Source organism: Psammomys obesus, unplaced genomic scaffold (assembly GCF_907164565.1).
Source record: "Psammomys obesus unplaced genomic scaffold, mPsaObe1.curated_primary_1811, whole genome shotgun sequence".
In the NCBI taxonomy this organism is placed as follows: Eukaryota; Metazoa; Chordata; class Mammalia; order Rodentia; family Muridae; genus Psammomys; species Psammomys obesus.
Genome location: NW_026586662.1, coordinates 6,779,056 through 6,803,854, shown reverse-complemented (window position 1 = coordinate 6,803,854; position 24,799 = coordinate 6,779,056).

The window sequence follows — 24,799 nt, the reverse complement described above, 5'->3', positions numbered from 1 at the left end:
CACAGGAGAGGTTAATGCTTTAAGGGGAATATCCTCCACCAAAAATGTCACCATCCCTGAGACAACCTGTTCCTGACACTGCCAAGCACTGGATGAGGGATCCTTGCTCTCGTTATGACAAGGATGTCCTCAGCCCTGGAAGTAAGAGGAAAAACTGCTCCCAGAGAGACATTATGGGTGTCCAACATCTCAGAAGGCTCTCACTTGAAAATAACCACGAAAATAAGTAACAAGCTATCTTTAAGACAAGAGGTCTCATGAGACTGGAAATTAATTTCAGGGCCTCAGCTTCTAGGCATAGGAGGCTGCTATTACGCCTTTACCACCAAACAGGCTCACAAGTGGGAGGATCCTGAGGGGTTCACGAGCATTTTACACCCCTTTGTGGCCTCCAATCTCCTAGGAAAAGACCTTCAAGAATCTCTAAGTGTCACCCTTACCAGTGAGCCAAAAGAAAGTTACAGTAGGGTGATTGATTATACCCACAATAATAATGATACCCATAAAAACCTTAAAAACCATCCCTCAGGTTACTCCCAGTTGTAAGGGCTACTGTTACATATACTCCTTGACTCGACTGGCTCTCCAGTGAGTCTATCTGGGTTGAACAATGCCACTATCAAGGAAGAACCTTCAAGTGTCCACACAGTTAATAAAAGAACAGCTCCAAATTCACCATATCTTCCCTTCCCGGAATCCATGGAACACCCCTGTGTTTGATTTATATATGTGAAGCTCAGGATGGAGACTGCTACAAGATTTAAGGGCAATTAGTAAAACCATACAGGTTTGGCAATCCCTCCTGAAAGGGGGAAGCCTCTCATCTCTACTATTCCCACCAATGTCTCTTTCTTAGCAATAGACATTAAAGGCTGATTTTTTTTTCCATCCTTCTCTACCCTCAAGACTGTGAATGCTTTGTGTTTTCAGTACCTCCCATTTACAACTCTGGGCTAGCCTCATGATATGAATAAACAGTTTGTTTGTTTGTTTTCCTCAAAGAATGGCAAACAGTCCCACTATCTGTCCAGAGGCTATTGCTACTGCACTAAAAGCTTATGTAGAAAAAGGACTCAATATTTTTCATTATATGGATGATATCTTGATGTGGGAAGACTCTTCTGGCTTGGAACATGGCTTTTCCTCCCCACAAATACTCTACAGCATCTCTTTGATCTTCTGAAAGAGGATAAAAACCTCTTCTCCCCATGAGCTCTCTCTTCTGAGGCATTTGAGCCTTTAGATGCCATTAATGCAGCTCTAAAAATTCTGAAAGGTCAAGCCCTGAGGATGTGAAGTAGATGCCAACCCTGACAGGACAACAAGATCTGGCAGGACCTTGATGACCTGTTGACAGTTACCTAGGTGATGTGCCCTCCACAGGCTTTTCTTTCCTCTATTCTTTTTTTATTAATATTTTTTTATTTTAATTTTCATTAATTATACTTTATTCACTTTATATCCCCCCTGTAGATGCCTCCCTCCTCACTTTCCAATCTCACCCTTCGTCCCTTGTCTCCATAAATGCCCCTCCTCAAGTCCATTGATGGGGAGGTCTTCCTCTCCTTCCTTCTGATCCTAGTCTATCAGGTCTTGTCAGGATTGGCTGCATTGTCTTCCTCTGTGGCCTGATAAGGCTGCTCCCCTCACAGGGGGAGGTGAGCAAAGCGCTGGCTAATCAGTTCATGTCAGAGACAGTCCTTGTTCCCATTACTATGGAACCCACTAGGACACTGAACTGCCCTGGGCTACATCTGTGCAGGGGTTCTAGGTTATCTCCATGAATGGTCCTTGGTTGGAGTATCAGTCTCAGAAAATACCCCTGGGCCCACATTTTTTGGCTCTGTTGCTCTCCTTGTGGAGCTTCTGTCCTCTCTAGGTCTAGAAAGAAAGGTCCTCCTCCTTTCTTTCCTCAGGATCTGCCAGCTGTGGTTATGTGGCCAACTGCATTGAGACAGGCAGGGAAACTGAGCTCGACTGGAACCCTTTACCTAGCATCTCACTTGTCCTTGTTTATATTTCACTCTGACCATTTTATCTTCTGGTAATGTTTTTATTCCATCTCATCCTTCATTCATAGTTCATCTCTGAAATGTTGACCTGAAAGATGTAATTTTTCTCCTTTCCAAATACTTAGGCTACAATCATCTCTGGGTGATATTTTCCTGTTCTTATTCCTAGTGTTTTCATGACAGAAATAAAATTGTTTCAATAGCTGCTGCCTGCTTCATTTCTTCAATTCTGATAAGCTATGGACTCATTCAGTGTTTTCATTCATTCAGTATCAGTCCCAACTTTTTTCTTAATTACCCAGTAGTTAATTCATTTACCCAAATATACATTGTGATTTCTTTCTTTTTTTTTTTTTTACAGGAGAAATGTTTCTAATTAAAAAATAGATGTTTAAGATGGCTTAACATATTTTAGTATTGGACATTTTGAAGTAGTAGAATCACTGATGTAAGACTGGACTACAGCAATAGTCATCCTATGTTATTCTTAGTATATATTAATCATACATAATTATGGATTTCATTATTTTTTCCAACATAAGCATAATTCATGTAAATTGTACTCAGCCTGTATTACTCTCCTTTGTCCTACTCATGCTAAAGCCTTACTTCCCATTTTATTTTCACGTGTGTGTGTGTGTGTGTGTGTGTGTGTGTATCAGATGTTTGAGAGTCCATGAGTTTTATTAGGATTGATTATAAAAGTGGAAATGAGTTTGTTTACAGAAACATACACACACTTAGTGGCTACAGCACTGAAGAAAATGTTTCTCTCTCCCCTATCAAATGTCAACTGATTAAAATTCCTCAGGAAGGAGTGGAGTCCCACAAGCCTTCCAAAATAGGCTGTTGAAAGCCTCAGGCTTGTGCAAGTAGTCTCAGCTGAGTTCAAAAGTGCAAACAGGCATGACATGCATGGAGGTCAATGTTTCCTGCCTCTCCCTCCTTCCTCAAGCCTTCCTTCTCTTGTTTTCTCTGCACTCCTTCTTCTATAAAGTTTTCTAAACTGTGAAAGAGATGGTAGAGAAGTCCTAATTATGGATGGGTACAGAGAACCGTGGAGTTGGCCTGGCCTAGCTGCCTTGAGAGGACATGCCATAGGTTTCTTAGATTAGAGTCCATGGCTCCTGGGGCAGTTTTCTTCTTGCAGTTCCTGAGAGACCCATGCACTCCCTCTGCCAGTGTTTCCTTAGTCGTCAAGGAAGTTTGAAAGCTTGACAGAACAATTGGTGTTAGACATTAATCTTGTGTGTGTGCTGTATAACTTGAAAGTGTTATTGAATCCCCTCAACTACAACTGTATTAATTCTGGAAATAGGCATTATTATACTCTGTTTCTGGTAAAGACATAAAACTTCTGATTGCTTTCAATAAAATTAACACATGCTCAGTCTTCCTGTGGCCCCTCCAACCTTAGCTTGATTTTATTTATTTTATTTTTATTTTTTAATTTATTAATCAATTAATTCTACAGACATATCAGGTAATAGTGGCTTGATAAATAAGTGCAGGTATTTACAGATAGGGATTTAACTGTCAGTTTTTTTTTTCTACTCTTTAACAAGTTATGAAAATCTGCAGTCACCACTGACAAATGCAAAAGAAGTTTCTCTATCCAAAGCTCACAGCAACTTAATCCTATGGGTATAAGCATAATTATTTAGGATGGAGTTTTGAAAGCTATAGCATATACACTTAGAAGAGGAGAAGGATTTTTTCACACCATGGCCTTCTGAGCTTACAGTACTGGGTTTACAATACTAAATGCTGATTTTTCTCCAATAGGGAGAAACACAGACAGAAAATGGTTATTACCCCTATGCAGACTTGCAAATAGTCTACCAGTGGCTCATCCTGCCTGAATGGTCAGTTTATTGCACATAGTGTGAACAGTGGAGCAATACTGTTGGTAACAGTCCCTGTAGCACCTAGTTCTCCTCATACTAGCTAGTTCAGAAGAAAGGAGGCTTCCGGAGAGTTGCAGCTTGACTTTACAACCAAGGCAAATGAGATCTTTTGCAATGTCGTCTTATTATATAGTTCTGGTGGACAACTGAGAGCAGTGATAATTGTCTGTATTGTTTTTCAGAATATAGGGGTTGGGCTTCTCTGAGCAGCAACTCATAAACAGGCAACTGCCCCTGTCAATGAAATATTTATTTAATGACTAATGGCTTCATGAAACAGCTTTATCTACCCAAGAACAAACATTCTTTATATTTTATAGTCTTTACGTTAAAGTGTTAGGTTTACCTAATTTTGTGAGTATTACAACTAAAATATAGGAGCAATGCCCTAAATTGTTGGGCGTTAAACAAAATGGCCAGTCTGTTATTTTATGTGATTCCATTCTCTCCTCTTTGTGCTACCTGTCTCAAGACCTGCTTCTTCCCAATCCACCTCTACCAAGCACTTACATGTGGTCTCTCTGTTCCCTCCCTAATGATGAGCTCCTCAATATAATATCCATGTCTTATTCTTCTCTGGATATTAAGGACACCATAAGTCTCGCTTTGAATTGGATGTTTTGTCTTTGTAATTTCATCATTCAAGTTTAAAAAACAAAAAAAAACAAAAACAAAAACAAACAAACAAAAAAAACCCAAAACATGGCATTTCTTTTGATCTTCAGAAACATTCCAGAAATGACCGTATTTATTTCAGATGATCCTGAAACAGTCAGAATGGCCTTTATCAGGAGAAAATGGTTGCTTGTGCTTGTCATTTTATTCATTCTTTCAGAACATTCAGATTCTAGTTACAGGCTACAAAGTGGTGCTGTGTATTGTTTCATCTTTTCAGCATCAAATAACATAGTGACATGATAGAGAATTCCTTATCATGAGTATAAAAATGAGATGATGTTTGTTTCCAAATCCTATTGGGTGAAAGATTTAGGTTGTCACTGGGTCTACAAGACACTGCTTAAGGTAATTTGAGCAATAGCAATTTCTCCTGAGATAGTGATATATGAATTCTTTCAAGTAGCTTATGATATAACTTAAGTAGAAAATTTCTTTACTGTTAAATTGATGCTGCTGCTTATTGAAGACAAAGATGTATGTGTGTTGTGTGTGTTGTGTGTATGTGTAGAATTTCTTATTTTATCTAATTGTTCCTATTTTGAGGTTCTTATTAACTTAATATCTCTGATTATTTCCATTTCTGAATGTATCTGAAGTCTTCCACTGGAAATGACTTGTCAATATTCTCTTGAATTGAGATGCAATCTCCTCCATTCAGAGGGCTAAATCTAGGCTACAACAACAGTCTCACAAAGAGATGGTACCTTCCTTCTAATGATGCAATTTTCTCTTCTAATATGAATTTTTTATCATGTTTCTTCAGAATCATTTAATACAACTAAAAGTACCACCACCCAGTGATAACTACCACTAAACTTAATGTTGCCACAAATAAAAATGTGGTTCATGATGTCTTCTCTAAGTTTTCCATATCCAGTCTTTTCTTGATTTGTGTTGTCTTTATTGATTTTAATTCTGTTTTCAGGTCTTGAACTGTTTTATTCATCTCCTTTACCTGTTTGATTGTAGCTTTCTGTCTCTCCTTGATGGCCCCTGTTTTGTTGTATTTTCCTGTATTTCTTTGAGAGGTGTGTTTGTTTCCTCTTTATATCCCTCTAATAACTGCATAATCATAGATTTATGGCAATTTTCTTATGTTCCAGCTGCATTAGAGTATCCATTGTTTGTGGGGGGGGGTTCTGGTGGAGCCATAATGTCCTGGTTTTTCTTGATTGTGTTGTTTTTCTTGATGGTTGTCCATAACCTTGGCTGTTTGTTCCTTGAATCTGTACCTAAGACTGATCCTCCTGGCTCTGGTGTCTGGAACAGTCTTCTGGATGAAGAGAGAATTCCAGGGGAACATGAATGGGTCCTGGCATTTCAGCAGCAGCCACTCTGGGGTGTGTGTTTCAGGAGGCAGAGCATGGGAACAGGTGCCCAGAAGGGAAAGGGGTACCTGTGCAGGTGCCTTAAATAGCAGGGGTGCTGGCACGGGTGCCTTGAAGGGTCAGGTGTGGGGATCTCAGGTGGTCGCTGACGAAGCACAGGTGCCTCAGGTGGAAGTTCTGGGGAGGGATGTCTGCCTCAGGTGACAATTTGCTGTGATCCCCTGCCTCAGAAAGCAGTGAGCTGAGGCTTACAGGCCTATTAGACATTACCCTTCTGGAGCTCAGGCTTGTTTACACTCGGTCATCTTGGATCCAGGATCTGTATGATTTCATTGTCCACCTAGTCTCCACAGGTGTACCAGTATAACTGTGGTTTGGAGGATGGGATGCTGTCCTCAGAATCCAGACTTTGACATCTTGGGAACAGGGGGGAATCCAAAGTCTGGCTGCTGGATCAGAGGTTCCCTGGACCTGGGGTCCTGCACTCTCTCAAATATGCAGAAAGGGCAGGGGGCTCATAGTTCATGATTCCTGGACGCAAGAGACAGCCATGGGGGCCTGGACCCTATTGTCCCCAACTCTCTGGATGTCCTCTCTGGTCCGTGTTTTGGATCCAGGCAACTATTTACTCGCTGGTTTTGAGATCTCTGATCATCTGCCCCTTAGATACGGTACACACTAGTACTGCCCTCTTAGAAGTCCTCTAATGTCAAGTTCTTGCTTATGCCAGATGACCACTGTTCCCTTTCAACCTCTAGAGACATAGGCTGATAGAAGCTTCAATATGGAACATGCTTCCAAAATTTCCAAGGCATTTTTTTTTAAGCTAGAGCTGTAGATCAAACTGTGGCTGTGTCAGACCAGCAATGATACACACAGAGCATTTAACTCCTCCGTTGACCCAGGCAAAAGGTGTGGCAATGCCTGAAGACCATCAGGATGAATTAAAATGCTGGAAGAGTGCAAAAACCAAACAAGGAGCAGCAGAAACGGGAAAGTCCACACTTAAGTTAGCAGGTGCACCTTTTTCCATCCTAAAGTCACAGAAAAGCAGTGAATATCCAGGACTGAGGTTAACAAGGAAAAGACACATACCTTTTATCATTCATCCCTTCAGATGGTTTCCATGACCCAAGCTGCCTTTTTATAAAGGTTAAGTAATTATCTAGTACAACACATCATGCAATTTATTCCTACAGAGAATATATATTAAGTCAGGAGGGCATATTAATAATATTGAAAGACATAACAATTTCAGATAGTGATTATTATCTGAGACACACCCACAAGTGAAAAATTTGACTACAGCATTTCAAAGTGACTGACACTAATGAAAAGTATATTTATTATTAATAAATAAACAAAAGCAAAACAATTTTGTGATTGTCTCATTGTCAAGAAATAGAAAGCTGCAAGCTGTCTCAAAAGCCTGAGGCAAGGGGATGGGGAGAAAGGGGAACACTCCTCTATTGCTGGTGGAATGCAAAATTGTATAATCAGTTTGGAAACCAATCTGATGCTTTCTCAGAAAATTGGGGGTAGCTCAAGGCAACAGGTGTGGCAATCCCTGAAGACCATCATGAGGAATGAAAGACCCAGTTATACCACTCTTGGGCATAAACCCAAAAGATGCTCCACTATACAAGGACATTTGGTAAACAATGTTCATAGCAGCTTTATTCTTAACAGGCAGAAACTGGAAGCAACCTAGATGTCCCTCAACTGAAGAATGGATAAAGAAACTGTGGTACATTTACACAATGAAATACTACTCAGCTTTTTAAAACAAGGAAAGCATGAAATTTGTAGGCAAATGGGAAGAAGTAGAAAAGATCTTCCTGAGACAGGTAACCCAGGTCTAGAAAGAAACACGTGGTATGTACTCACTTATAAGCGGATATTAGCTTGTATAGTACAGGGTAACCACACTACAATTCACAGACCCAGAGAAGCTAAGTAACAAGGGATACCAAAGGAGGATTCTTGAATCTCACCCAGGAGAACTAGAATAGTCAGCAGAAGGAGTTGAAAAGAGGAAAAAGGATATGAGAGGGAACGCAGAGAGTAATGAGGGAGGGGATCAGTTATAGGAAAAGTAAGGGTGGAGGGTAAAGGGCTTTCAGAGAGAGAGAGAAGAAACCATGTGTGGTGCTTCTCTCAGACAATCTGGAGACCTGCAACAGGATAAACCCATGACAGGATATGAAGAGTGGGGAGGGGGAACTCTAGCTGAGACCACTGGTAGCTAGAGTCAGAGAGGCTACCCTCTAACCCAACAGGAGGGAGGGGAACACCAACACACCCACAAAAAATTCCACCCAGAATTTACCCTGATTACATGATGTACAGGGAGCAAGACAGAGCGACAGAGCAGAGACTGATGGACTGTGCAACCAGTGCCTAGACCAACCTGAGACTGACTCCATGGGAGAGCGCGAACCCCCAGCACTATTGATGACACCCTATTGTGTTTGCACACATGAGCTCAGCATGGCTGTCCTTTGAGAGGCTCCACTCAGCAAGGGATGGAAACAGAAACTGAGACTCAAAGCCAAACAATGGGTTGATTTTAGGGAACATTATAGAAGAGTAGGGGGAAAGATAAAAGAACCTGGAGGGAACAGAAGCTTTAAGAGGAGACTAACAACTCCAACTAACCTCTGCCCAGAGGGGCTTGAGGAGGCTAAAGCACTAACCAAGACCATGCTGGACTATACCTAGGCTCTCTACACATATATATCCACTGGACAGCTTAGCTTTTATGTGGGTTCCCTGGAAAGGGGATCTGGGGCTGTCTCTGATATGGTCTCTATTGCATGCTTTTAGATCACTTCCCCCTGGTGGGGCTGATTTGACAGCACACTGTGAAAGAGGAAGTACACAGTCCTGATGTGACTGGATGTGCTGGGGTGGGTTTGTTGGGGGGGGGGCTCTCCTTTCTGAGGGCATGGGTGATGAGGGAGGGATGAAGGGTAAGGATGAGGAGTAGAGGAGGGAGGAGGCTAAGATTGAGATATAAAGAGAATATCTAAATAAAAGAAAATAAAAATTAAAAAAAAAGTCTGGGCCAAGATCTCAAGTACCACTTTCTCTCCCTATCTACCTACTTACACACATGCTGACAAAGCCTACCTGAGCCATATGAGTAGAAGTCTAGATGTCTGTGAACATGACTGCACTGCTGCATGTGTATTTAGAAAAAAGGGAGGTGACAAGGTGTGCGGTGCTAGGGGAAGGCAGAACTTCTTATGAGGAAATTTAGAAAAGATTTGCTAGCAGGTCATTGTAAATGCAAAAAAAAAAAAAAACCTCTCTAATCTTTTGACTAATGATTGTGCTCTGCATTCCATTTCTCATTTATTGGGGGGATTTTCCAATAAATCTTGACAAAATTATCCTCTATCTATCTACATTGTGGTGTAAATAATTCCACAGCTGGGAATATATGCAGCTAAAAGTACCTGACTAACCTAGGTCATCTCATGCACAGAGAGAAAATTAAGTCTGGGTTGTAGACTAATTGTTCTTTTTATAATATCAATAACTTAGTCATTAGTAGGTCATGAGTATCATTCATTTATCAAAGGAATGATATTATAGTATGGGAGGCCAGATTTAGCCTCCAGGAATAAACTCATTTAGCAATTAAATGAGTGATTCACCTGATTAATTAACCAGTTCTCGCAATAACATTCTACAACAAATGTATCCACCTGATACTGTACTTCACGCAATTCTTTAAGTATTTTTCATTTTGAAATTAGTTAAAGTTGCTTACAAGTGTTAAAGAAAGAGATATGCTTATCATCTTTCATTTCCATGCAACTAAAAATGAATAATAAAACAACAAACAACACATAAATGTTTCAGTGGATATTGGGTTCTTTGGCTACACAATTAATGTTTATTATGTAGGATACAAAATATCATTGTTATGGAGACTGTATAGATTGTGGAGAGTTTCAAAAAAACATTCTGGGGAATGTGGTTACTGGGCAGTGAGTTCTCACTCAAAGACAGGTGGAGGCAGATTTGAATGGATAGGAGAGTGTGAAATATAAGCTCTGAAGTTGGAAGACTGAGAAGACCAGTCAGAAGGTAGGTTGATATCACCCAAGTCCACACTGTAAAGTGTTGTAGTTAAAAAAAAGTGTTGGGCTATATAATGTTTATTATAAGTCCTAAGATAATCACGTTGGTATTATCACAAATAATAAGACCCAGACACCTGTCGAGTTTTGTAATTCCTTTATTTACCTTGGGCCAGGCAAATATTTCGCCTACAGTGTCTTAATTAACTTCACCATCCATCTCCCAGCACACATCCAATGCCCTCCACCTTACTCATTCCTATCTGGACTGCCTTCTATCCATAATCCCATGGAACTTGCTTGTATTCTTCATCTGGGACTCTTCAAGCCATTATGAGAGTCTTTACTCTCAGCCTAGTTAGTTTCTGCTCCATGCTAACCCATTGTGTCCTCCTTCCTCCTCTCTTCCTGTCCATCTCTTTTTCATTCTTCCCCTGTCCTCTACAGCCCAGGAACCTTACCCTATTCTGCCCTGCCTTATAGGCCTTTAATCAGCCAATCAGGTATAATGTCTTAGGCAGGTTGACAAAACAAGGATAGGTGTAGCCCGATCTTGAGAGCCAGCATCAGAACAACCCCCAACAGGGATGCAAATTGAATGGACTATAGAGGATTGATTGACCAATTTAGGATTTTAATTTTTGAATTGGGTCTGTGTTTGGCAGCCACAAAAACTACATTTAGAACTCAAAGTGAGCAGTGACATAATGAGCTCAGTGCAGTTCTTATTGAAGTGCTGAAAGATTAATTCCTAAAAAATTACTTTCAAATGGTAATGAGTGAAAAGTTGGTCAATTAAAAATGGGCTGTGTATATACTTAATGCACATAGTCACCGTGAGCCACCTTCTTCACCGCATAGCTGCCTATACTCATTGAATGCAGGGTTACCATCTCCCACTTTATCAACTGAATAAAAATCAGACCTTAGTTTTTAACTGACAGAATTTGAAACTGTGTTATTTCTTTTTCTGGCTGATTGTTACAGTAATAACTTTTTATCCAAACGTGTTATTTTAATATTACATTGGAATTTATTTATCTATTAGAAGTGAGATGCTATAGTGAAAGAAATGGATCATGCTCTGCTCAAAAACTGGAAAATGCTGGTTATCATCATGACAATGAAACGTTTTCAACCTACTTATTTGCAACCATTTGCTTTGTGGAAACTAAGAAAACTAGACTTACAGATGATCCAAATCTAAGATTTACTACAAGATGAAGAGGAAAAACTTGATAATAAATACAAAGAATTAAAAAACAATCACAAGAAAACAAATAGAAATAACAACAAATCTAACCAATTAGCTGTAATTAATTTTAAACAATTAAAAGAGATCTTATACAGAGAATTTTGTTTGCAACTTAATTGTACAAATGGATGAAACAAATAAAAATGGGGAAATAACTAAAGATAAATGCAAATAGTGCTATGAAATTTGTAACATACTTTTAAAAGTAAATTTAAAAAAGGGAGAGAAAAAGAAAATAACTTCCATGCCCAGAAGACAAGGCTTCATGCCTACCTAACCACAGGGTGAGTCTGGTGTCCGTAGGACAAGGGCTGCTAATACTCTGACCTGCAAATTAATTGTCAGCAATTATCTCTATGGTTGAATTTCACACAGGTGCAGCTCAGGGAAATTCTTAAATGAACTGTTGAAACACCAAATTAAGTAATGTGTGGACTGGAGGGCTGATGTGCCCCGCCAGCTCAGTGCTGCTCTGCCGCCAGGTTAGAAAGTCCCGCTGTAACTGGAGACTGGGTTGTTAGTCCAGATGCTTTCTGGGAAGTCCTGGGGTCTCTTTACTGTGCTCTCTAAGCTTCAGAGGCCCAGCGCCTGGTGTGTCTAGCTTGTATGGCTTTTCTGTCTGGTTTTGGTGAGTATATAGCGTATTCTCTGTCACTGTGGGATTAGGCGGGCTGTACCTTCAGTGATGGCGCTCCTGCGGAGCTAGTATGGCATCTAGCAGACTCAGGCCCTGGGAGGATGGTGCAGCCACCACGCGAATCTGGGGCTCCTAGACACAGTACTGCTGGCCTTTGCCGATAAAGGGCTTGAGGCTCCGCCTCAGTGGCTGCAGTTCCCAGGCAGTTAGGTCTGTGCTGAGAAAGGCAAGTCCCCTGTGCCGAGGAGGAGGGAGGTCTGGGGGAGGGGAGTGCCAAGAGATCAAAGGATCATTTTTCACCTTCCCCAAACAAACCAAGTAATCCACTTAAAAAATGGGGAACAGAGCTAAACAGAGAATTCTCGAAAGAGGAACATCGAATGGCAGAGAAACACTTAAAGAAATGCTCAACCTCATTAGCCATTAGGGAAATGCAAACCACAATGAACAAGATTTCACCTTACACCCATCAGAATGGCCAAGATGAAAAACTCAAGTGATAGCACATGCTGGAGAGGTTGTGGAGAAAAGGGAACCCTCCTCCATTGCTGGTGGGAATGTAAACTGGTTCAACCACTTTGGAAGTCAATCTGGCGCTTTCTCAGACAACTAGGAGTAGTGCTACCTCAAGACCCACCTATACCACTCCTAGGTATATACCCAAAATTTGCTCAAGTACACAACAAGGACATTTGTTCAACCATGTTCGTAGCAGCTTTATTTGTAATAGCCAGAAGTTGGAAACAACCCAGATGTCCATCAATGGAGGAATGGATACAGAAATTGTGGTATTTTTACACAATGGAATACTACTCAGCAATCAAAAAGGAGGAAATCATGAAATTTGCAGGCAAGTGGTGGGATCTAGAAAAGATCATTCTGAGTGAAGTATCCCAGAAGGAGAAAGACAAACTTGGTATATACTCGCTTATATAGACCTACAAGACATGATAAACATAATGAAATCTACACACCTAAAGAAGATAATCAAGAAAGTGGACACAGGCGAAGGTGATTAATCCTCATTTAGAAAGACAAATGGGATGTGCATTGAACTTATGACAGGAGTCTATCACAAAAGGCATCTGAAAGACTCTACCTAGCAGTGTTTCAAAGCAGACACTAAGACTCATAACCAAACCCTCGGCAGAGTGCAGGGAATCATATGAAAGAAGGGGAGTTAGTATGATATGGAAAGGATAGGAGCTCTACAAGGACCAAATATATCTGGGCACAGGGTCTTTTCTGAGACTGACACTCAACCAAGGACCATCTATGGATATAACCTAGAACTTCTGCTCGGATGTGGCCCGTGGTAGCTCAGTAACCAAGTAGTTTTCCAAAGTAAGGGGAACACGGACTATTTCTAACAGGATCTCAAGGGCAGGCTCTTTGACCCCCCCCCCAGGGGAGGAGCAGTCTGTTAGGCTACAGAGGAGGACTTTGCAGCCAGCCCTGAAGATACCTGATAAAACAGGGTCCCCTATCAGTGGACTTGGAAAGGGGCAGGGAGGAGACCAGGGAGGGAGTGTGGGGTTGGGGAGGGAATGAGGGAGCGGGATACAGCTGGGACACAGAGTTAACAAAATGTAACTAAAAAGAAAAATAAAATAAAAAAATAAAAAATAAAAAATAAAAAAAAATTTAAAAAAAGTAATGTGTGGAGACTGGAAAGCAAGATGCTTCCTCCTCTTTCCCCAACTTTCCCTTTCTCCTTTCCTCTTCTCTTCCTCCTTTCTCATTATCTTTTTGATAGGATATTTGTGTGTTCTCATTATATATTTACTTGTGTTATGTTATGTATAATATATTGCATAATACATAGTATAGATATGCTGTTCTGTGACATGTGCTTTTGATTTTGTCTAACATTTTAGCATTTTTTTAATTTTATTTTTTTCTTATCAGTTACATTTTATTAACTCTGTATCCCAGCCGTGTCCCGATCCCTCATTCCCTCCCAGTCCCTCCTTCCCTCCCTCATCTCCACCGTGCCCCTTGCCAAGCCCACTAATAGGGGGGACCTCCTCCCCATTAATCTGATCCTGTTTTATCAGGTATCTTCAGGACTGGCTGCAAAGCTCTCCTCTGTGGCCTAACAGGACTGCTCCTCCCTTGGGGGGTGGGGAGGCCAAAGAGCCAGTCATTGAGTTCCTGTTAGAAATAGTTCTTGTTCCCCTCACTATGGGAAACCAATTGGTTACTGAGCTACCACAGGCTACATCTGAGCAGAGGTTCTAGGTTACATTCATACATGGTCCTTGGTTGTATGTCAGTCTCAGAAAAGACCCTGTGCCCAGATATATTTGGTCCTTGTGGAGTTCCTATCCTTTCCTCATCAGACTAACTCCCCTTATTTCTTATGATTTCCTGTACTCTGCCAAAGGTTTGGTCACAATGGAATACTACCCAGCAATCAAAAAGGAGGAAATCATAAAATTTGCAGGCAAATGGTGGGATCTAGAAAAGATCATCCTGAGTGAAATATCCCAGAAGGAGAAAGACAAACACGGTATATACTCACTTATATAGACCTATAAGATGTGATAAACATAATGAAATCTGTACACCTAAAAAAGATAATCAAGAGAGCGGACATGGGGTAAGATTATCAATCCTCGTTTAGAAAGACAGATGGGATGCGCATTGAACATATGACAGGAGTCTACTGAACGCATTTGAAAGACTCTAACTAGCAGTGTTTTCAAAACATTTTAGCATTTAAAGTCCAATTTCGATTGGCATTTTTCTGAACGTTTCAGAAGTTCTACGGTTTAATTATAAGCCCAGTGCATTTTAAGTTTCTTCTCAGAAAAGTAGACCTCATGACTGTGTCTCACCTGACTGCACGTACAAAATAAATTTTAAAAAGTTCTTCTACATTTTACATCTAAAATAGTCCCACTGTTGCCTACCAAACCTCCAACTCCTATGTGTTTCATAGCATACTCTTCTGTCCTCTCTTCACTCTTTAATTTCACAACTTAAACACATAACCTTTCACTTCAAATCAAAAACCTGTAGACCATATACTATCCCTAAAATACCTCACATAACACAGTCTCTGTACAATGCAGATATCCAGGTAATGCAAAAGGGTTTCCCATGGCTACTGAAAATAGAAATGCTAATAAATTAGTGGGACACTACTGTATCTACCCCTTAAATAGCAACAGGAAACACATTTCTAAGTGAAGACACCATTTAGGAGGACCAACCCTGAACAAGACAGAAAAAGAAATAGAATTGGAAAGAAGAAAAAAGTTAAAGCTAGCTTTCAAGTTATCTTGCTGTACAGCTGACTACCTTGGCAGTGTTGTGAATGTTGACTCTAAGAAAGCTCATTCTGATGAATTTTTAAAAAACACATAAGGACTGAACAAGTATATGGGCAATTAGGAAACAGGATTCTCAGTAAACATGGGAGATGACAGAAAATAAAAGGGAAAATGCAAGCATCCTTTCTTGGGTCCTACTTGTAACTTAGCTTCTTTGGGGTCTGTGGACTGTATCATGGTTATCCTGCACTTTATGACTAATATCCACTTATAAGTTAGTACATTCTATGCATGTCTTTTTGAGTTTGGGTTACCTCATTCAGGGTGGTATTTTCTAGTTCTGTCCATTTTCCTCCAACTTTCAAGATGCTCTTGTTTTTAATAAATCAGTAGTATTCCATTGTGTAAATATGTCACAGATTATCCATTCTTTGGCTGAGGAACATCTAGGTTGGTTCCAGTTTTTGGCTAATATGAATAAAGCTGCTATGAACACAGTTGAGCAAGTGTCCTTGTGGTATGGTGAAGCATCTTTTGGGTATAAACCTAGGAGTGATATAGCTGAATCTTTAGGTAGAACAATTCCCAATTTTCTGAGAAAGCACTAGATTGATTTCCACAGAAATTGCACAAATTTTCACTTCTGCTGGAAATGGAGAAATGTTCCCCTTCCTAAACAACCTCACAGCATGTGCTGTCTCTTGAGTTTTTGATCATAGGCATCCTGTCAGGCTTACGATGGAATCTTAGGGTTGTTTTGATTTGCATTTCCCTGTTGACTAAGGACACTGAATATTTCTTTAAGTGTTTCTCAGCCATTTGATATTTCTCTGCTGAGAATTCTCTGTTTAGCCCTGTACTCCATTTTTAATTCGGTTATTCAGTTTGTTGGTTCTAATTTCTTGAGTTCTTTACATATTGTGAATATTAGCCCCCTGTCAGATGTAGGATTGGTGAAGATCTTTTCCCATTTTGTTGGCTGCCATTTGTCATAATGAGAGTGAATTGGGTAAGAGAGGGGTTTGGGAAGGGAGCAGAGGTAAGGATTAGGGTTATGGAGAGCAGGGAAGATAGGGCCTGGTGAGTGACCAGAAATCTGGCATCTCTGGGATTTGCCAGAGATCTGAGCTAGGGAAGGCCCCTAGAAATCTATAGGGATCACCTTAGCTAAGACTCCTAGCAGGGCATAGAGAGACTGAAGTGACCACCTCTGTTGTTGTGCCAGATTCACAAAACCCCAAAAGACCACCAGGAATCAAGTCCATTGCAAAACGTATGAGGATCTTTTTATTACAAGCTAGCTCAGACTCATACCCTCACTGCCAGAGAAGTTGAGGACAAAAAGCCCCATGCTCAGGTTAGGTGGTTAATTTAAAGAGTCTGGTCTCTCCCAGTGCTCCCAAAGTAGGGGGATTCCTGCCTGGCAAGCGTCTATTGGTTGAAACACAAAAGGAGATGTTGCATTTTGAATTGATTATCTATAAGAGGGCCCCAAAGCCACTAATGGCCTGGCTTCCCTTGTTTGGTTGTCTTGGGGACAGGGGACAGTTTCCTAGCAACTGTATCTCTAGTGGGCAGGAAAGAATGCAGTAGAGCTGGTTCCTCAGCAGGTGGGTGGACATGTTTCCACCTGGTTGACCTTTATTCAGGCTTGTGCTTTAAACTTTAAACCAATACTCCCCCAAAATATTTTTTTAATTCTTTGGTCTCTCACTGTAGCCAGGCAGGACTTCCTGTGTAGTGATAAGGACACCAACCCATCCAGAAAACTTTAGAACCAAACTTTGTTCTGCCATCAAGATGTGCAAAGACAAACACAAAGCAAAGATTGAGGAAATGGCCAACCAAAGACTGGCCGTACCTGAGACCATCCCATGAGAGAAGACCAATCCCTGACACTATTAATGTTACCCATGTTTTGCTTCTAGACAAGAGCCTTGCATAATTCCTCCAAAAGGCTTCACCTAGCAGCTGATGGAAACAGATGCAGAGACCCATAGCCAAACATTAGACAGAGCTCAGGGAATCACAAAGAAGGGTTAGGGAAATGATTGAGGAGTTGAAGGGGTCAAGGACTCTACAAAAAGACTTGCAGAGTCAACTAACTTGGGCCCATGAGAGCTCACAGAGACTGAACCACCAACCAAAAAGCATTATGGACTTGTCTTAGGTGGTCTGTCTGTGGAGGCCCAACAACTGGAGTAAGAGCCCTCTCTGACTCTGATACCTCTCTTTGGATCCTGTTTCCGTAACTGGGCAGCCTTTTGTGGCCCCAGTGGGAGAGGATGTGCTTGGTTCTGCAGTGGCTTAATTTGCCAGGGCAGTATGGTATCCATGGTGGACTGCCCCCTTCTCTGAGGAGAAGGAGAGGGGAGAATGGCAGGAAGAGGCATTCACGATGGGAGATTGGGAGGAGAACAGTTGCATTCAGGATTTAAAGTGAATACATAAATAAATTTTTAAAAAAATGAAAAAAGAGTGAAAAATAAGTGAAAGATTTCCATAGTGAGCAATTAGGTTTGGATTAAATCCTGCAGAATATTTCCTGGTAATAATGGTTTCATTTTGACAATAACAATAAAATTGTAATTTGTAATTTATATAACAGTTTAAAATGGACCTTAATCTTCAGATTTTTTCTTATATTTACATTTAACTAAGAAGTATTTAACACAGATATTTAGGAAAAGCCTGTCTTAAGTGTGTTGGATTTCACTGGAAAGACTAGTTAATTAGATGAAGCATGCTGAATTTTGTATAGCAGAACCAACAGAAAAGAAAGCTATTGGTTTTGCTCACTTGGATTTTTGAGTTTGTTGGTTTGATCTGTTTGTCAATTAGACATTGACTCAGACATGTGTATTTGATGTTTTAACTGGACAGTTTCTCTCAGGCTCATAAATCTAATTTCCTCATCAAACAATGAGCTTAACACTTGTGGAGTTTATGAATGAGGCAGATGAGCATAAACTTTGAGCCCTTTGGATTTTGGCTTTAGGCCAATTCACTTTGAATAGCCCTGGCATGTGAATTTCAGAGCATCCTTAACTCTATTTACATGCCATGGTTATGTGACACACTCCAATGTATCTACCCCCAAAATAATGCCTACACCTAGAATTACTGTGTCTAGTAGCATCAAGGAATACACTGTTACTATATAAAAATAATTTTCTTTGTTACTTTGTAGCAGACAATAACTAGACTTCCACATGTAGTAAAAGCAACTGTAATATTTACAATGTAAGTTACAGATAAAATGCTTAAAACTGTGATATTAAGTTATTCTATTGAAAGTAGTCTAATAGGTAGATCTTGTGCTCACATACTCAATATTGTTAAAATATCACCTTTCCCCAACACAATCAGGAGATTAAACCCTAGCCAAACTACTGGTGACTCATTACATAAATATAATAACCAATGTTAACATAGTGTGATGGTTGTCTTTAAGTACCAGTATGACATATCTTAGAATCACATAAGGAAGGTAGCCTCATACGGAAGGAGATGTGTGTGTCAGATTAACCTGTGGAAGTACACTTCTAAGTAATTATAAATGCCTTAATTGAAGTGGGGAGTCTCACCTCAAATATGGATGGCACCTTCTGGGAATGGCCCAGGTTTAAATAAAAATAAATAAATAAAACAACCTGAAAGAAGGAAGCTGTTCACTCTGCTTGCATAACTTTCTTGCTCTACTGTCAGTTACTTTATCTTATTGCTGCTTCAGCTGCCTCCTTCCCTAGTGTAAGAACCTGCTTTCCTAGGTTCAAATAAAGCTGGGGATCAGTGGCTCTGCAGGAACCTTCAGGCCTTTAGCCAGGTTCATGCTTCAGAAGAGAAAGCCTCATGGACTGAGCAGCTACTGTGTTCTCTCTTTTGACCCTAATGTGTAAGTCAATTTAATAAATGATTTAAAATATGTATTTGTTCTATCATCTCTTCCTCTAGAAAATCCTGAATAATACAAATTGTCTACACGATTCCAAAACAGAATAAACGCATAGTATAAAATTTCATTGTTCCATACATGGGAGCATTGATGAAAGAATAAACATAAATCAACATAGATTGTTCAGAAACAGACCCAACAACTAAAGCTATCCACTCTTTCCAATATGCAAAGGGATGGTAAAAGGATAGTCTTTTCATCAGTGATGCTGAAATTATCTGATGTCCTATTAACAAATATTTCTACACTGAGACATACATTTTGGTAAAAATTAATTCAAAATAAATCACCAAACTTGTCATAAAACTGTAAAAACTTTTTGATTGATTGAAGAAAAAGTATGTGATCTTGGGGAAAATAGATTAGCATAATGGACCTTTCATATAATAAATACTACTCGTCTACATAAAGGAATAAGCATGAATAAATGCTGACTGAAGAAATATACTGAAAATGCTCTGTATTTGTTAATTCCATATTCATGACATGTTAAAACAGGCAAAATTACAGATGCAGTAAATAAGTAAGCTGTTGGTAAGGAGTGAGTGCCAGTTGGGGCTGGAGGCAGCGGAAGCCTGGAACACAGGAGATGATTTAGTGTAATGAAACTATTCTATACGTGCTGTGTGAGGATGCACAAGATGAGAACAGACACTCTCTAGTGTTAGGAGGAAAATAGCAGGTCTGGGAGAGCTTTCCCTCCAGAAAGGTCAGAGGTACTCTTAATACCTAAGTGGCAACTCTGTTGATAGTAGTGACGTAGTTACTGCACATCTAACTAGAAAGCATTCTTCCTGAATAAAATTAGAAATACTTAGAGAATAAAATTAAGTAAAGGCATTTATCCCAGCACTCAGGAAGAGGCAGGCTGATCTCTGAGTTCAAGGTTACTCTGATCTACAGAGCTAGTTCTAGGACAACCACAACTACCCAGAGAAACCTTGTCTAAAAAAAAAAATGGAATGTAATATTGGACTATTGGACAAATATGAAATAGATCACCTTGAGTCCATATTGATATAACAACTGATTAATATAATGACAAGTAGATTAATACATTTCATATTCAGAATTGCAGGTAATATATGCACATAAGCTTCAGGGGAGTTATAACTCATTCCTTAAATTTGGACTGCATCTATAACTTGCTGATAAAATCTGCAGGAGTATTTCTAAAATGATTCTACAGGCTTAAGAAAATAACATTGCAGAAAGCTAGGAAACATTTTAGGCAAGTGTATAGAGGTAAAATCAGCAGTGACAACTCACACTCACACACATTCCATTGACATGTGCCAAGAGGAGTTCAGTTCAACTCTCTGATCTCCTCCACCCTCTCCTCCACACAATTCATGGGAACAACACCAGCCAGCTCTAATAAGGAATATTCTACAAGACGGTAGAAAGGATAGTATTCCTAAAAACCACAAAACGCATAACAAATGTGAGAAACTTCAGCAGTTTAGAAAAGCCATGGGGATAAAGATGTCTGTGTCCATTCTGAGGGAGGAGGGGTTTAAAGAAAACTGAAAAAATCTAAATGAATCAGCACACAAATTGCTGACACACCCAACAGACTAATGTGAAAATAGAGAAATAGAAAGCAGTGGGAGTGGGTCTGTGGGAGTTCTACTATCATGAAATTTTTCTGTAAATCTTTAACTGTTTTAAATTAAAAGTACATTAAATGCAGAACATCAAGCCCATAGGGGAGATACGCTTCTCAGAACAAAAGTCTTTAGTAAGTCCATAGAAACGTTATATAATTTGCATTCCTGCTGTTCAGTAGAAGGGATCATGATCCATGGATACACATGCAGGTACACAGATACACAGACACTCAGACACACAGACACACACACAGACATACACAGGCACACACACACACAAATACACAGCACAGTAGTTAGCAGTCTCTGGAAACAGTTTGGGCCATCATACCATGATAGGGAAATATAACAGGTGGGGAACAAACCTCCAATAATTAATTCCCCTAGAGCATGTCATGAGCAACGACTTTCACAAATGTCAGTCCTATGAGGCTGAGAAAACCTGACTGGGCTCTGTGTTTCCAGAGTGATATATCTATATTGGATAAAGAAAACTGAATGATTGAAACATAATAAAGGTACAGATATGATGAAAATACAGAAGATCTGTCGAGCTTGACAAGATGAAAAGCATACTAACTTAGCTGTTTAGAGAAAGTCAAGGATTATGATTATTCAGCATTTTACCTACATATAAATGTGTAATGTGTTTGTTTCTAATTAAATATTCATGTAAACATAATATTATGGCTGGTTCATTTCCTTCACTTCTCTAAAAATAACTACATTCTGTAGTCTCAAAATGTATATTTATCGAAAAAAGACATAAAGCACATTTAAATGTGTACAGCATTTTCAAGAATGAAAGCACGGTATGTTTGAAATTTCCATCTTGTTTTCATAGCTAACATTAAAGATTGATAATATATGCTAAAACTTTAAGGATATATATCTTTAATATATGCTGTTTCCAAAGTTACTCTGGAGAATTGTGAGGAAAAAAAATTCTTAAATACATTAAAAAGTTGTAAAGGTTTCTTAAATCAGTTTTTAGAATGCTTTATGGGCTTGTAAATCCCCTACCTGACACAGAGGGGTGTGAAACTCCACTTCAGCAAAACTCTCACAACAAAAGTACTGTGAAATCAGATCTTATTATTTTGAATGTCATTAGATACCCAGAAGGGGTAATAGACACTTCTGCAGAATTCAGTGGCTGAAGGTCTCCTAGTTCTGGCTACGAAAGATGACTACCCATAAGTGACTAAATACTTGCTTAGTGAGATTTTTAAAAAATAATATATATATATAGAGGACCCTAGATAGATACTAGACAGTGAATATTCATTCCCAGCTTGATATTGAAGGAATGAAAACATACTAAGGAAGCCGATGTTTACATCAGCCTACTCCCTGGGGTCGTTTTCTAAATTGTAATTTAAAAAGTGATACTGTTTAGGTAAAAGCAGTAAAATTATTCCAATATTGGTAATGCAGCAAAGAAAGAAGAGGCTGAGAGCCACGGGGAGACACACAGAAATCACACAGCCTGGAAAACTCTGTCAAAAACCTTTTTTCTTCTAAACTGGGTTTGTTAACATGAAGACAACTGGAATAGGAGAGGCAGATATGAAAGTGACAGAAACAGAGAGAAACATGAAGGGGAGTGGAAAGGGAGAAAAAGAAGAAGAAGAAGAGAGAGAGAGAGAGAGAGAGAGAGAGAAGGGCTGATCAGATGTTTCAAAGATCACCAAGTTGCTAGGTATATACCCAAAGTTTGCTCAAGTACACAAAAGGGATATTTGCTCAACCATGTTTATAGCAGCATTATTTGTAATACCCAGAACTTGGAAACAACCCAGATGTCCCTCAACGGAGGAATGGGTACAGAAATTGTGGTATTTTTACACAATGGAATACTACTCAGAAATCAAAAAGGAGGAAATCATGAAATTTGCAGGCAAATGGTGGGATCTAGAAAAGATCATCCTGAGTGAAATATCCCAGAAGGAGAAAGACAAACACGGTATATACTCACTTATATAGACCTATAAGATACGATAAACATAATGAAATCTGTACACCTAAAAAAGATAATCAAGAGAGCAGACATGGGGTAAGATGATCAATCCTCGTTTTGAAAGACAGATGGGATGCGCATTGAACATATGACAGGAGTCTACTGAGCGCATTTGAAAGACTCTAACTAGCAGTGTTTTCAAAGCAAAGACTCATGACCAAACCTTCGGCAGAGTACAGGGAATCATAAGAAAGAAGGGGAGTTAGTCTGGTGAGGAAAGGATAGGAGCTCCACAAGGACCAAATATATCTCGGCACAGGGTCTTCTCTGAGACTGACATGCAACCAAGGACCATGTATGAATGTAACCTAGAACCTCTGCTCAGATGTAGCCTGTGGTAGCTCAGTAACCAATTGGTTTCCCCTAGTGAGGGGAACAAGGACTATTTCTAACAGGAACTCAATGACTGGCTCTTTGGCCTCCCCACCCCCCAAGGGAGGAGCAGTCCTGTTAGGCCACAGAGGAGGGCTTTGCAGCCAATCCTGAAGATACCTGATAAAACAGGATCAGATGAATGGGGAGGAGGTCCCCCCTATCAGTGGACTTGGCAAGGGGCACGGTGGAGATGAGGGAGGGAGGGAGGGACTGTGAGGGAATGAGGGATCAGGACACGTCTGGGACACAGAGTTAATAAAATGTAACTGATAAGAAAAAAATAAAATAAAACCCCACTGAGAAAAAAAAAAATCACCAAGTTTCAGAAAAAAAGTTAATGATGAACTGACAGTGAAGCCCAGGAAGTGTTGGAAAGTGCTGCACGCCTTGACCATTGATTGACCATTGAGGTCAGAGCCAAGGTCATGTACCTGAGCTGTGACTATCAGTGCTCTTGGAAAAGAGTAGAAAATGAAAACTGTGTCATAAATGCATTTTAAATACCATATTTCTGCAAGATCAGAAAGATGGGCATGTTTTTTAGTCTAAAAACTAAGCAAAATTCACCATGTTTAAAAGAAACTGACATAATATTGGCATTCAATGTGTTTTATGAAACAAAATTTGCTATGTGTGCTGAGAAGCAGAAAATTTTAATAGGTAAATAAAAATTAAAGCAGTTTATAAAGAAAATCCAGACATGATGCTCATAGTGTGTTTAGCAACAAAAATATTGATTATGCTTAATGTATGAAAAAAATGGGGGGTGAGTGAAAATAAATTGGATCAGCCCAACTATTTCCATTGAAAACAAAAAAGTTTTCTGGAAAAGCAATCAGACCACCACTCTAGAGCTACAAGAATAGGTTGATTTTAAAAAAGCATGGTTTTATTAATACTCTGTATAAAGAAAAATAAAAAATTAACAGAATCAACAGTCATGTCACTGAGTCAGAGGGACCTCAGACATGTGACTTTTCTCAGAGAAAACAAAGACAAAGGCAACAAGATTTCACCCCACCACACACAAAGCTATATAAAATTAATACTGAACACATAGAAATTTCAAATATAAGATATTGAATTCTTACATATTCTCCCAATTTGCCATGTCCTAAAAGAAGCCTATATTCCTACAAGAGCTTGTGTCAGTAAATACATTTTCCTGAATAAGAAAGTCAAGGCATTAGATATTGCCTTACAGTTTTCTGCACAGATGATTGTAATATACAGGGTTTTGTTGTTGTTGTTACATTGACAAACTTGGCAATGCAGTATAGTTGGTAGAAATGCCTTTTGTCTATCTTTTTATTAAAACTAGATTATCCAGGAACCTAGGATAAAGCCAAATAGTACTGTTCTACTAAAGAATGTAGACTCTCAATGGCAATCTGCTATACTCATGGATCACATTTTTTGCTCTGCCATAATTTAAAAAAAAAAAAAAAACTTGCTTGACTCCCATTTCTGAGGCTCTAGGTATGATTTCCAACATTAGCAAAAATTAAATAAATATATAATTAGACAAAATTAAGATGACAGTTTACAAATAATGAGTTGTGACTTCTAGGATAACAGCAATATCATCAACATAGAGCTCAATGACATACACACTAAAATGAGATTGTTTAACATAGAAGATAAAATAGCACA